Source organism: Cebus imitator, unplaced genomic scaffold (genome assembly GCF_001604975.1).
Source record: "Cebus imitator isolate Cc_AM_T3 unplaced genomic scaffold, Cebus_imitator-1.0 Scaffold365, whole genome shotgun sequence".
NCBI lineage: Eukaryota > Metazoa > Chordata > Mammalia > Primates > Cebidae > Cebus > Cebus imitator.
Window position 1 is genome coordinate 1,540,263 of NW_016107680.1, and position 12,678 is coordinate 1,552,940.

The window sequence follows — 12,678 nt, forward strand, 5'->3', positions numbered from 1 at the left end:
TCTGAGACTTCCTGACCTGGACTTCCCTGGGCCCGTTTCCTTACCTGTCATGCAGTGGTGATAACGCCCTCGTCACCCGGCTTCTGTGACCATCACAATGAGACAATGTGGGAGTGGGCACGTATTACAGCCTTTTTGTTCATAACTCAGATTTTCACATTTGTCAGTTTGAGATAATATACCTGAGAGTTCAGTTCTGAACAATCTCTCCTTATTGTCTGTCTTCAAGAGCATGATGGGAATGTAGGATTAGAAAAAAGTGTTTCTTTTGAGTGTCTTTTACTTCTGCCGTTTGGATTATCAGCAGCCCTGATGCTTGCAGACAGGCTGCACTTGAAGGAGAAAGGTCTTGGCTCACAAAGGTTTAATCCTCTCTGGTTAATGACTGTAGCTTAGCATATTTTAGTTATTGCCATTTTGGGTTTCGTATTATCTGACACCACAGAGTCGGACCAAACCTGTCCTACCCCTGAGGGTTCTCCACGATTTTTCTCCAGTAAACCCTGCAGTGAGTTTTGTTAGCAGGATGCCTGAGGTTTCCATGCCTACAAGTCCTGTTTTCCAAACGGGCTGTTCTCAGGCTGGCAAGAGTGACCTGATTTCACTCCAGAAACATTTTAAACTTCCTGAAAGATTAAATGGCTGTGAGCACTCCCACAGGCCCTCTGCAGTGTTCTTTGTTAAGGTCAAGGTTCATGTTTTCTTTACAAATTTGGTGATTTTTCTGTAATTCTCTCTGTCTGAGAGGTAACGTCCATCTGAAGCTATTCTGCAGCTGCCAATGTGTGTTTTCCGACTGTCCCTCCTTCCTTCTGAGGCTTTGATCTCCAGATACTTTGTCAGTGATTCTGGCTTCCAGAACTCCTACCTGTTCTAGAGGAGCATATAATCTGTGAACAGCCTTGGAAATGTGTCCCACGGCGTTTGACACTCAAGACTAAAAATAGCAAGATGAAGCCTGAAGCATTCTCCCAGGAAATGAAATTGAATCACGTAACCGGATTATTCTTGGTTATCTTGCTGATAGCCGCGTGACCAGACGTCTACAAATGGTGGTGAGATCATTTCTTGTCGCCTTTTAATCTGTTGGCAGCTGACTTCCGAAAACGTCTTCGTTTTTTCTTTTTTGCCTGAACCAAAGGCAGCCAGCAATTTTGAAGCTTTGCATATTGGATAGTCATTGTGACTTCCACAAGTAACTTTGCAAAGTTCATTTTTCTTTCTTTCCTCATTTCAGTCTGTTTTTTTTTTGGAGGGGGTGGGGGTGGTTTTACTTTTTCACAGTGGTTGCTAAGAAAGAATCTTCTCTGTTTATAGCTCCTAACAAATAGTGACAGCTGAAAGACAAATACGGTGCTGTGTTTGCAGGAGGATGGAAGGGGGCCAGCAACCCGCAGCCCCAGGCACACACACTCACAATGAGGCCTTTGAGAGAGCTGCCTGGCATTGTGTGCCCTCAGATTGTTTGAAATAATTTAAAAAGGTGTTTGTCTCATGCTTTCAATGACAAGGTATTTCCAGAGATCCACCAGCATTGTATACATTGATAGGATTATAAAGTTTTTTGGTTTTTGTTTTTGGATCTCAAAGCTTTTGCTTAACAGGGGCCGAAACACAGAAATGTTTGTATCGATTCTCACAACAGAAATCTTTGACCTTTGGGTCAGACGCTGGAGGGTCACAAACCAAGAAGCCAGGGGTAGGTTCGTTCACGTTCACCTTTCTTTGGGAGAAGTTCCTCCATTCTGGTATTGTCCTAGAGCAGGATGGTGGTGAATGGGCTGCAGTTTGGAAAATCATTATGCAAAAAAAAAAAAAAAAAAGAGAAAGTTAGGGTGCCTTTCAATCTAAGGCCAGCATATACACAGGCATTTGGGTTTTTTTTCGTAATTTCAGTCTGAAGGAAATGGTTACCTGGGATAACCTGGGATAGACTCTGAAATGCTAACTATTGAAAAGGAGGCCTAGTGGACGGGGGCTGAGCATGACGCCCTCAGCCGAGGATCACAGCACAGGGTCAGAACAGCAGTGGGTGGTCCGTGCTGATGACGAGGATGACACGCAGACAGCCCGGTGGGCCCCAGGCTCTCTTATGATCATCCTTTATGCACATATCAGTACTCAACACAGCACTGGCGGGTGGGCATTGCTATTATCCGGATTTACAAGGAAACGGAGGGCAGAAATGCTTTGTCCAAAATACGCAACACATGGCAAAGCTGTGGTTTGAATCCAGGTGGTTTGGTTCAGACCGGGTGCTTAAAGCACACACTATCCCAGTGTTCTCAAAGCCTGGATTTTGTCGTCTATTTCTTTTTCTTTGTTTTTTTTTTTTTTTTTTTTTTTTTTTTTTTTTTTTTTTTTTTTTTTTTGAGACAGAGTCTTGATCTGTCGCCAGGCTGAAGCACAGTGGCGTGATCTCGGCTCACTGCAATCTCCACCTCCCGCGTTTAAGCGATTCTCTGACCTCAGCATCCTAAGTAGCTGGGATTACAGGCATGCACCACCACGCTTGGCTAACTTTCTTATTTTTAGTAGAGACGGGGTTTTGCCATGTTGGCCAGGCTGGTCTTGAACTCCTCACTTCAGGTGATCCACCTGTCTTGGTCTCCCAAAGTGCTAGGATTGCAGGCATGAGCCACCGCCTTAGTCTCTATTTATCAACAGCACCTCTACTTCTGGGGAGACTGCCTGTCCTGAAAAGCGTTTTGCACTAACTTAGTAGGAGAGAATGCCTTTCCTGCCTCTTCTTTTCCCCTAAGCCTTCTCTGAAAAATGTCTGTGTGTGTAGAATCCTGGAATGACTGGAGGCAACACATGGAACTTGGATGTGAAAAGGACATTAGAAGATTAGTGTCAGTTGTTTCAACACGGCATGCAGCAGAGAATCCGAACGTCCCAATTCATTGTCGCCATTCTGGATTTTCTTTTTGACTGGCCATTTGGTCTGGGTTCTATGTCAGAAGCCATTTGCAGGCGAATGGCGAGGCAGGGCTCAGGCGGTCTTCAGAGGGGACATTTGTGGGTTTCTGTCAGGGAGATTTCGATTTCGCTGGAGAGCTGAGATATGCACTTGTCCACATGAAACTGATGAAGCAGGGTCGTCATTGCCTTCAAGATGCAATTCATACTCGGGGTTGGCCAGGCTCCTCCTCACCTTTTTATCCTCCGACGGGTGATTTTGCAAATGTGATTCTGTAATTCTTTCCTGCCCTTCTTCCCCTAGAAACTTCTAGTATACATTTTCTCTTTTACCAACTCAGAGATACTTTATATTCTCATTCAAAAACAAACTGAAGAGTAAAATACTGGGAAAAACATAAATGTTTCTACAAACAAGAGACTAGCCTGCACTGTTCGAGGCTGAGTGGAGACATACTTTTCATCTTATCCTTACCTCTGTCATGTGATTATTTTATAAAACACACATGGCCTTACTGTAAAATGGAAATATAGTTAATTAGAACAAAACTTCAACTAATTTTAATATTTATTGAGCATAACATTTACTTGGGAAGGATCTGAGGGTGGCCTTGGGAAGCCCCCACCTGGGCCGTCAGGGAGAGGGGAGATTGATCATGTAGGAGAGATGAGACGCGCTGCAGGGGCTGTAATACAAGCCAACGAATGCTCCGTGTAGCAGCAAGATTATCTTCTTGTGGGAAGTAAAAGTTTCTCTTCAAAGTTTCCTTTCTTGTTAAAGAACAAATCATAAGTGTGCTAATAACTGTTTGTTAAGCCCTATCCTATGTAGCTGTTAGACATGCCACGCTTACAGGCATGCAGTATATTCTGTGTCCTTGTACTTTAACCAAGATACCTGTGCTGGATGTGCTCACAGGTATGTCCCAGCTCTCCATTGCTTTTACCTATTTAGAAAAAGTTTTAAGTTGTTAGCCAATCAGGTTTTAGTTTAGATTGTGAGGTCTGGCTCCAGCCAATGGAGATCAGTTAGAGCAGTAAGGATGACCCCAAATGTGGAAGGGATAGATATCTCTGCCTCTTCTTTGTTCATTGTACTTTTGTGGCAAGATGGCTAGTGAGGGTACCCTTCATGCAGTCCAGGAAGTTAAAATTGCTTGCTGAGAGATCCTTTGTTTCAGTGGTGACTTTTCTTTGGCACTGAGCATCTGTTTCCAACATTCTTACCAGAGCACAGAGGAAGCAGTAGAAGGAAGAGGGTGGACACGTCGGCAAAGAATTCAAAATTTCAGCTGAATTTTGAAGGATTCATTCACTCATATGCTAGTGACCATGACAGGTGCAGGGTATACGGTGGAGGAAAAAGGCCAGGCCCACCCCTGGAGCAGACACGGAGCTGCTGAGAGGACCATGAACAGGCCGAGGCCTGAGCTAGCAAGAGGAGACTGCTGTGGGCAGTGATCTTTATGACTGGAGGCAGAGTCGAGCTCAGGTGTTGGTGGCAGGAGGCGCCGTCATTCACCAAAAGTCCAGTTGAGACCAGTCATCTTGAGGGGCGCTGACCCAGAGACCAGGGCCATTAGGCCACACCCACAGGGGCCAGCATAGAAGGCAGCCCACCCTCCCACCACTGCTGGGAGGACTCGCCAGGTTTCCTCTGTCCCCAGACCATCTTGGCAAGGAAGAGGAAAGGGGAAATCATCCTTTAGTGAGTGTACTCGAAGCTTGATGAGCGTTCACCAAAATTAAATGGTCTTAAACTGGAAAAATCTGAGATAATATTAATCGCTAAATTTCAGTGAAAGTAAAATTTTACTGCCACCAGCTAGCAGGGAGTTCACAGGGGTAATTGAGTGGGTTACATATTATATGATTCTATTTGTATGAAATGTCTAAAGCAGGCAAATCCACAGAGACAGAAAGTCTAATTAGTGGTTGCCAGGGGCTGGATGAAGGAGAAGGGGAGTAACTGCTAATGGGCACAAGGCTTTTTTTTTTTTTTTTTTTTTAAGGTGATAAAAATGTTCTGGGATTCGATGATGATGATGGCTGCACAAATTTGCAAATATACTAAAAACCACTCAATTGTACACTTTAAAGGGCTATAGCCTGTAAATTATATCTCAATTAAAGAACGTAAAAGGATTAGATTGGTTAAACAAAATAAGGAAGCTACAATTTTCTTCACACATTTGAGTAGCAGTAGGAGTAAAGTCTCATACTGCTGGCTGATAATCATTAATCATTAATAAATGATAATCCTTAATAAAACGTTGATTTTCCAAATATCTTAATCTGATAATGGTTCCAGGTTTGGGGTGCAGGGGAGCACTTAGTTCCCCTGAGAGGATGTTTTTCCAGGCTCTTGGTCTCTCACTCACCCAAGAATGGGAGAGGGGACCATGGCAGGTGTGCTCAGAAGAAGATATCAGACCCCAAAGAGTTTTTTTTTTTTTTTTTTTTTCAAAAAAGTGATTTATTTAGGCAGAGAAAGAAAAAGATGAGTGAGCGAAAGCTTCCACGAAGAGTGTGGAAGACGTCCCAAGTATGGAATCTGGCCGGATGTGGGGACAGGGACTTTTAACCTGGGAGGAATTCCCGCCTTTTCCAAGCCCCCTGGCCAATGAAAAGAGTTCCTTTAAACTTGTGCAGGAATGATTGACTTGTGATCTTTTCCCGTGCCCATGAAAATTTAAACAAAGTCCATTAAGTCTCCCGGATGGAGAGACGGGAGGGGGCATTGGGAAGTTCTTGCCCTTGAAACTACGCCCCCTTTTGGACCCGGAAAGAGAATACATTACCTCAATACCATGTTAGATAATAGTCCATACCTAGCTTTACATTATTTCTACTAAAATAATAAATTTCAGAAATAACTCAACTGGTAATCAGAATTCAATTCAACTAGTGCTTGAAGCAAAAAGCACTTAGACAACTATGCAAATATAAAGCACAAATATACATGTGCAAAGTGTATGAACCCAATGTGAGATGCACACATCAGTCCAAATGCTTTTAGTTAAGTCAGAACTTTGCCTTTTTATTTTCTTCATTCTTGAAGATAGAAATGAAGAGCTATATTTTCTAACTCGGAGTGTTTGTTACAAACACACACACATTGTACTTCTTATTGACATTAAAATTTGTACTCAGTCCAAATTTTTGAATTTTGAAAATTTTCTTTCTTTACTTTCAGGTCTATTGATATTGTTATAACAGTAAACTTGTAAGTAGAAAATATATTACTGTTATTCCGTTTTAAGAGCAAGGCTAAATGTTAGCTTTTTCTTTTACTGTTGCTGTCATTCCTGCAGTTGGTCTGGCTGGAAGCCTCACAGTCACCATAGACTCCACCATTTCCTTCAATCCCTAAAGCCAACCAGTGGCCAAGTCTTGCTTATTTTATTTTTCAAACGTTTCTCACGTGTGTTCCCACTCCTGCTGCCCTATCTGGTCGATCACTTCCCCCCGCTGGGACTAGGATCACTGCTGGCTCTTGGCTTCCACCTTGCTCCTCCGGAGTCCCCCAGAATCATCTTCCGAAAGCTTCCTGCTGCCCAGGTCACCTCCGCGTGCTCTCCTACCACATTTCACTCTGATTAAGCCATTGCTTCTTTCTGCACCGAAGTTTATTTTCTTTACAAAGCTGTATCATTTCCAGAATTTCTTTCTTTTCATAGTTCTATCTTGTAAACTAGGGAGTTTTTGATTTTAAAATCCTTTTTAGAAGAATCATTTTTTTTGAAGCTTCTTGATCATTTACTGCTCACTTTCCCTGGAGAGTGAGTTATCTCTGTTAGGTGCCTGAAATCCTTTCCAGAACAAGATGGCATTTGGTGTCTTGATTATTGATCTTCACATCCTGTACCTTTCATGCCCATGGCAGGAAGCTGGGGTGCATCAGAACTGCTGCTCTCCGAAGCAACTTGCTTACAGAAATGTCAAATATTACAAATAAAAACACACAAGATATTTTAATTCTTCTCTCTCAATTTTTTCCTATATTTTGCACTGATTTCCTTTAATTCCCTCTTCGTTTTAGCATCCTCCAAGTCTTTGTTCAAAGCCTTCTCCCTTTTCTGATGTCTCTCCATTTTAGTTAGGTATATATTTAGGCTGCCTCTCTTCTTAAATAATTTTATAATGAAGACAAGGTTTTAAGATAATTTTATTTTGCTTTTATTATTTTTAGAGACAGCGTCTTGCTTTGTCATTCAGGCTGGAGGGCAGTGGTGCAATCATAGCTCACCGTAACCTCCACTCGTGGGTTCAAGTACCTCAGTCTCCTGTCAGCTGGGACTACAGACATGCGCCACCACACCCGCCTATTTTTAAATTTTTTTTTGTAGAGATGGGGCCTCAATATGTCGCCCAGGTTGGTCTCGAACTCCTAGGCTCAAAGGATCCTACTGCCTCTGCTTCCCAAAGACCTGGGATTACAGGTGTAAGCCACCCGGCTCTTTATTGTTCTTTTATGAATCAAAAACACCTGACTCTTCTTTCTTAGCGTTCATCTAAGTATATATTTTATAGGAGAAAGGCCAAGGGGAAGACCAGGGTAATATTCAATATTAACATACTGTGCTTCAGAAAAATAATGATATAAGCTATTGTTTTGTGAAAGAATCCCTACAAGTCTTTATCAAATTAATAACTGAGCATAAGGGGCCCTATTCAGAGAGATGTTTTCATAAAGCCAGGGAGACCTGCATACCTGGCTGGAGAGGGAGGAAGAGATTGAGGACAGAGAGGAAGTAAGGAGAGGCCTGGCCAGCTTCTGGTCCTGGGGATGGCAGGAAGATGGAGACAGAGAGGAAGGGCACAGAGTGAGGTTCCTTTTGACTTCCTCACCAGAGGCTGTGCTTCAAGGTGAGTTACTCCAAGAGCAGTCTGCCCCTCAGGCACATTGCAGTGAGCTGGGCCGCCTGTGTGGTCAGGTAGAAAGAGGGCTCTGGGGCTCAGCTTTCCAGGGTGCCCTCGACCTTTACAGGATAGGGATGCGGAGCTAAGAAGCGAAGGATCGACAGTGTGCACAGAGTAGCAGGGGGAGCTGAGCCTGGGTGCGAGGCTGGGCCAGAGGCTGGAGGAAGGGCATGGCAGGTATTCTGGAGTCTGCAGCCTGTGGGCTGACCTGAGGCTGAGTCAGCAGGGAGTGATAATCCTGCCCAGACCCAAAGAGATCGGATTACCAGCTACCAGCGACACCAGCCTCAGGTTTCAGCCTTGAAGGCCAGGAAGCACCCAGGGAACAAGGGACACAGACCTTGGAGACCAGGAGAGGCCCAGGTTTTCCCACCACCTAAGATGTTAACTGCTCCCAGTCACCCGGAACTGTCTTGGGAAGGAAGCAGAGGAGGGAGACTTTCCGAGAGAACAATCATTTTTATCCTGATGAGTGATTTTTTCCTAATAGACGGCTTACATCTTTGGAACAGATTACACTAACAAGGGTTAGACATTTGGTTAATTTCGTCTCTCTATATAAACTTCAGTTATATATAACTGAAGATGATGAAATTAACCGTATACACATATGCTATATATTTCTATTTATCATATATAGAGGAAATTGCATACTTAGACTGATATGTGTGTAAATTATTTAACTTCACTACAACATTTTTGTTAAAAGAAATGCATCTTAATTGTAAAATGTTTGAAAAATAAAAGTATCCATAAATCACTGAAGATATGACCATAGTCAACATTTTTGTGAATAATTTTCAAGTCTTATGTCAGTGTATATGTATTTATTTAATAAGTAGAACCTTAAGAAATTTCTGAGATTTTACTGTTTATAACTTATAAAATTAGAGATTTTATAGAGTCAACCTGATACATCTGGTTTAGGTGCAGACACACACATGCACACATGTACACACGCGTGTATCTATGTTCTGGGTGCATATGTATAGCTGTAAAAATAGATATTCCTCCTTTCAAAAATGAGATTATACAGTTTTATGCCTTTTTTTTAAATTTAGCAATGTGTTGTGAACATCTTTATACATTATTAAATATTTTTCTAGGAGGTCTTTTTTAAATGATCACATGGCATTTCACAGTAAAAAGTGCCACAATGTGTTTATTAGATAAATAATATCTGAATACCTATTGTTAGATGTTTAGATTTTTTATAATTATTTGCTGTCATGAATAACATGGTGATACATAAACTTATAGCTAAATACTTGGCATTCAGAATTTTTTGTAGAGTAAATATATGGAAATGACATTGCTAGAACAATGGATACACAGTATTTAAAAAATTTTTTTTAACTTATTTTAGCTTCAGGGGTACATGTTCAGGTTTGTTATATAGGTAAACCATGTGTCTTCGGGGCTTTGGTGTACAGATTATTTTATCAGCCAGGTAATAAGCATAATACACCGTAGGTAGTTTTTTGTATTTTAAAGTCAATTTATCAATTTGCATTCTCTTAACACAATATGGAGATGAGTCTTCAACTGGCTGCCAATTTGCTAGGTGAAAAGCTGTAACTGATTTGACTTTTGGTTCCTGGGATGGAATAATTACTTTTACTCATGTACTTAATAGTGCTATGTTTTCTTTATCTTTTTTTTTTTTTTTTAAATGATCTCTTCATGGCCTTTGTTTTGTGCTGAGCTCCTGATTGAAACTGCCCGTATGGGGGGCTGAACTCACAGTCTGGCGCCCCGTTTTGAATTCTCATGCAGATTTCTAGCATCAAAACCAGTTTTTATGAATTTCTGTTTCTTTGAAATCCATATTCGATTTGTCATTCGGTCTGCTGGTATTTTTACTGAACTATTATTTCATGGACAGTTGAGAAATTGGAAGGATCTTGATGATTAATTGATTTTTTTTTTCTCATTTCACCAACAAGGATGTTGACATCAGGCCATGCTAGTAACTTTCTCAATGTCACTGGTCGTATGAGGGCCTAGTACTGGGTTCTGGGCTCCTGATCTGGCTGTGTATTCATCACCCCTCGTCCTGGGAGGTTTCCCGAGGCTCGGTCTCTGCTGTGGAACCATCCAGATAGATGCTGGCTGGTAGTGCTTTACCCAAATTTTCTGCTCTCCTGCTTTTCCATTTCTGGCTTCTAACTGTGTTTTTATGTCACGTTCTTCTTAAGAGCTGATTAGCTAACTGTGAACAATTCTAGTATCTGTTTTATATAATATCTGCTTTAGAAATCTCTCACTGATTTCAAACGTATTTGTAAATGCCACATTCTGACTGTCTTCCTCAAACATCTAGCTGATAAAACGTGTCAATGCAGCCAACAGGACCTAACAAGTGTATTCACATGTTGGATGCTAATGAGAATCAGCTTAATGGTGGCTTCCAAAGGACAAGAAGGGCAGGGAACCAGCCTGTTAGAGCCAACCATGTGCTGGACTGCTTGTATATTTTATCTTATTTGCTCCTCAGATAAATATTATGTGATGTTCTTTTATTACATCATTTTACAAGCTGACCGAAGTCACCAGCACTGGCCCACTTCCTTAGAAACCTAATTGAGTCTGAGTTTGGAAAATATGCTTTTAATACCATTTATAGGAGTCGCATTGGCAAAGCAAGGCATTCACTCTCTTATACTTTTTCTTTCTGTAAACGCTGACTGCCAGAACAGTCTTCAAATAACATGTCCTTATCAGCAGCCAAAAAGGAAGCTTGGACGCTTTTGGATCTGAAGTTTGCACAGCGGTCCTTGAGATTGCTTTAAATCTTTCCTCACTGGGAAAACATTGCTCCCGAAGTAAGAAGGTTCTTCGTGACCCCATTTAGAAGATTGGTCATCTCGTCTGTGCATCACCAGTGTCGGGACTATGCTGTGGTTTTTAATACAGCTGTCTAGCAATTTATCTTTGGTAGTGAAAGGGATACCATCGCCATTAGTCCAAGAGCAGATGTCTCCTAAGCTTTTTGTCACATCATCTGACAGCTGACCAAAGCCATGAGTGTGTGCTGAAGGATGTCGGGTGGGTGGGAGGTCTAGGCAGCACTCGGCCCTCCGCGTTCATAAACATTTTGAGATTTCTCCATGAGCAGGGTGGGGAGAAAGAGTGAGGGAGAGAGAGGGAAAATAATATTTTAGAGACCTCATTGTAAATAGTTGGAACAAACAGTCTTCAGTGTTTTTCCTAGGGAACAGGCCAAATATAGACTTATGAGTTTCAACTCATTTCTGTCTGGCAGCCACCAAGTTTCTTTGCTGAAGGGTTAGGGTGGAAAATGCCGGTAATTCTAAGGGGAAGCCTCTGCTATCAGCAACTCTGACAAGCTAACAACTGGCTAGTTTGTATAGGAGCAGCCTCTGAAGGGGACATTCTTATTTAAAAAGTGAGCGAGTCTCATGCTCCGGGTCTGGTCTATGGTGACGTGTATCAGGTTCAGAATATCTTGATGTCTGTGTGTGACTTCTTCTGCTTTAAATTAAACGTACTGTATTAATATTGAGTCACCACGATGAGCCCAGCAGAATTATCAGTGATATCTTGCTGTGTCAACAGCTCTGTGTCCCAGCCCCCAGATGGCTTTAGTTGAGATGTTGGTGGCATTCAGTCAGGAATTGTCAAGCCTGAGCGCTTTGAATGACAAGCTGGAGTGGAATTTTGGTCGTGATATCCTGTTGCTTGTATCAAAGCTCATCTGTTAAAAAAAAATGGCACTGGTTCAAATATGGGCTAATGTCATTGAGCAGGGACAGACAAAAGTGCTAGTGGTTGTCATTGCATTATAGACCTAATAAGATTGATGTTTACGCCAATCTAATTTTCAGACCTATTTCACTTGGTTGATTAAAGAATTGTGAGGGAGCCATTAGAAAATTAGAGCAGTTTGAAAAGGTATACTCCTTCTTTGCATTTTGTCCCAGGAGGTTTTTCTGGGATGAGTATTATCTATAAATTCTTGTGCTTATATTCCATCATGGCCTTACCTACACTTGCACTCTGGTGAAGAACACTGATATTTCATAATTCTCTAATTAATAACGTGATATTTTTAACTTTTTTTAAAGACAGGATCTTGCTACGCTGCCCAGGCTGGCCTCAAACTCATCAGTTCAAGAGATCCTTCCACCTCAGCCTCTGGAGTAGCTGTGACTGTGGGCACCACCACCACGCTTGGCTTCATTTTCCTTTAATATTTTAACGTAAAACATATATGAGTATTTATTTACTGAGTGGCAAACACTGTTGATTGACTGTTCCAGTGTCTCCTCTGTCCCTTGTGGAAGGAAAACTAGCAGGCTGCTGACACTTCCTTTGAAGCCTCGGTGTGCATTTGAGATGGCTTCTTAAAGCCAGTGATTGAGAACATATGATGAAACAACGTGGATCAAATAGTCTGGTCTTATGGAACCAGGAGCCAACTAGAGAGCCCAAGAGAGCCTGACTGCCCGAGACATCCCCTGAGAGCTCTAGATATCCATTTCTTGTTTCTTTTTTGCCTCTTCAGCTCACTTTCCAAGTTGTGCAATTATAATTTGGAAATGTGGGTGTTGTCCCCATGGAAGCAGCCCTGGCAAGGCTATGGACCAAATGTTTGTGTCCCCTCCAATTCATGTGTTAAATCCTGATCTCCAAAGCGCTGCTATTGGGAGGTGGGGTCTTTGGGAGGTGATTGTGTTATGAGAGCAGAGCCCTCATGAATGGGATGAGTACCCTTATGAAAGAGCTTCCAGAGAGCGCCTTTCTCTTTCCATCATGTGAGAACACAGAAAAAGAAGGCTCTTTTCTTGTCTTTTTTTTTTTTTTTTTTTT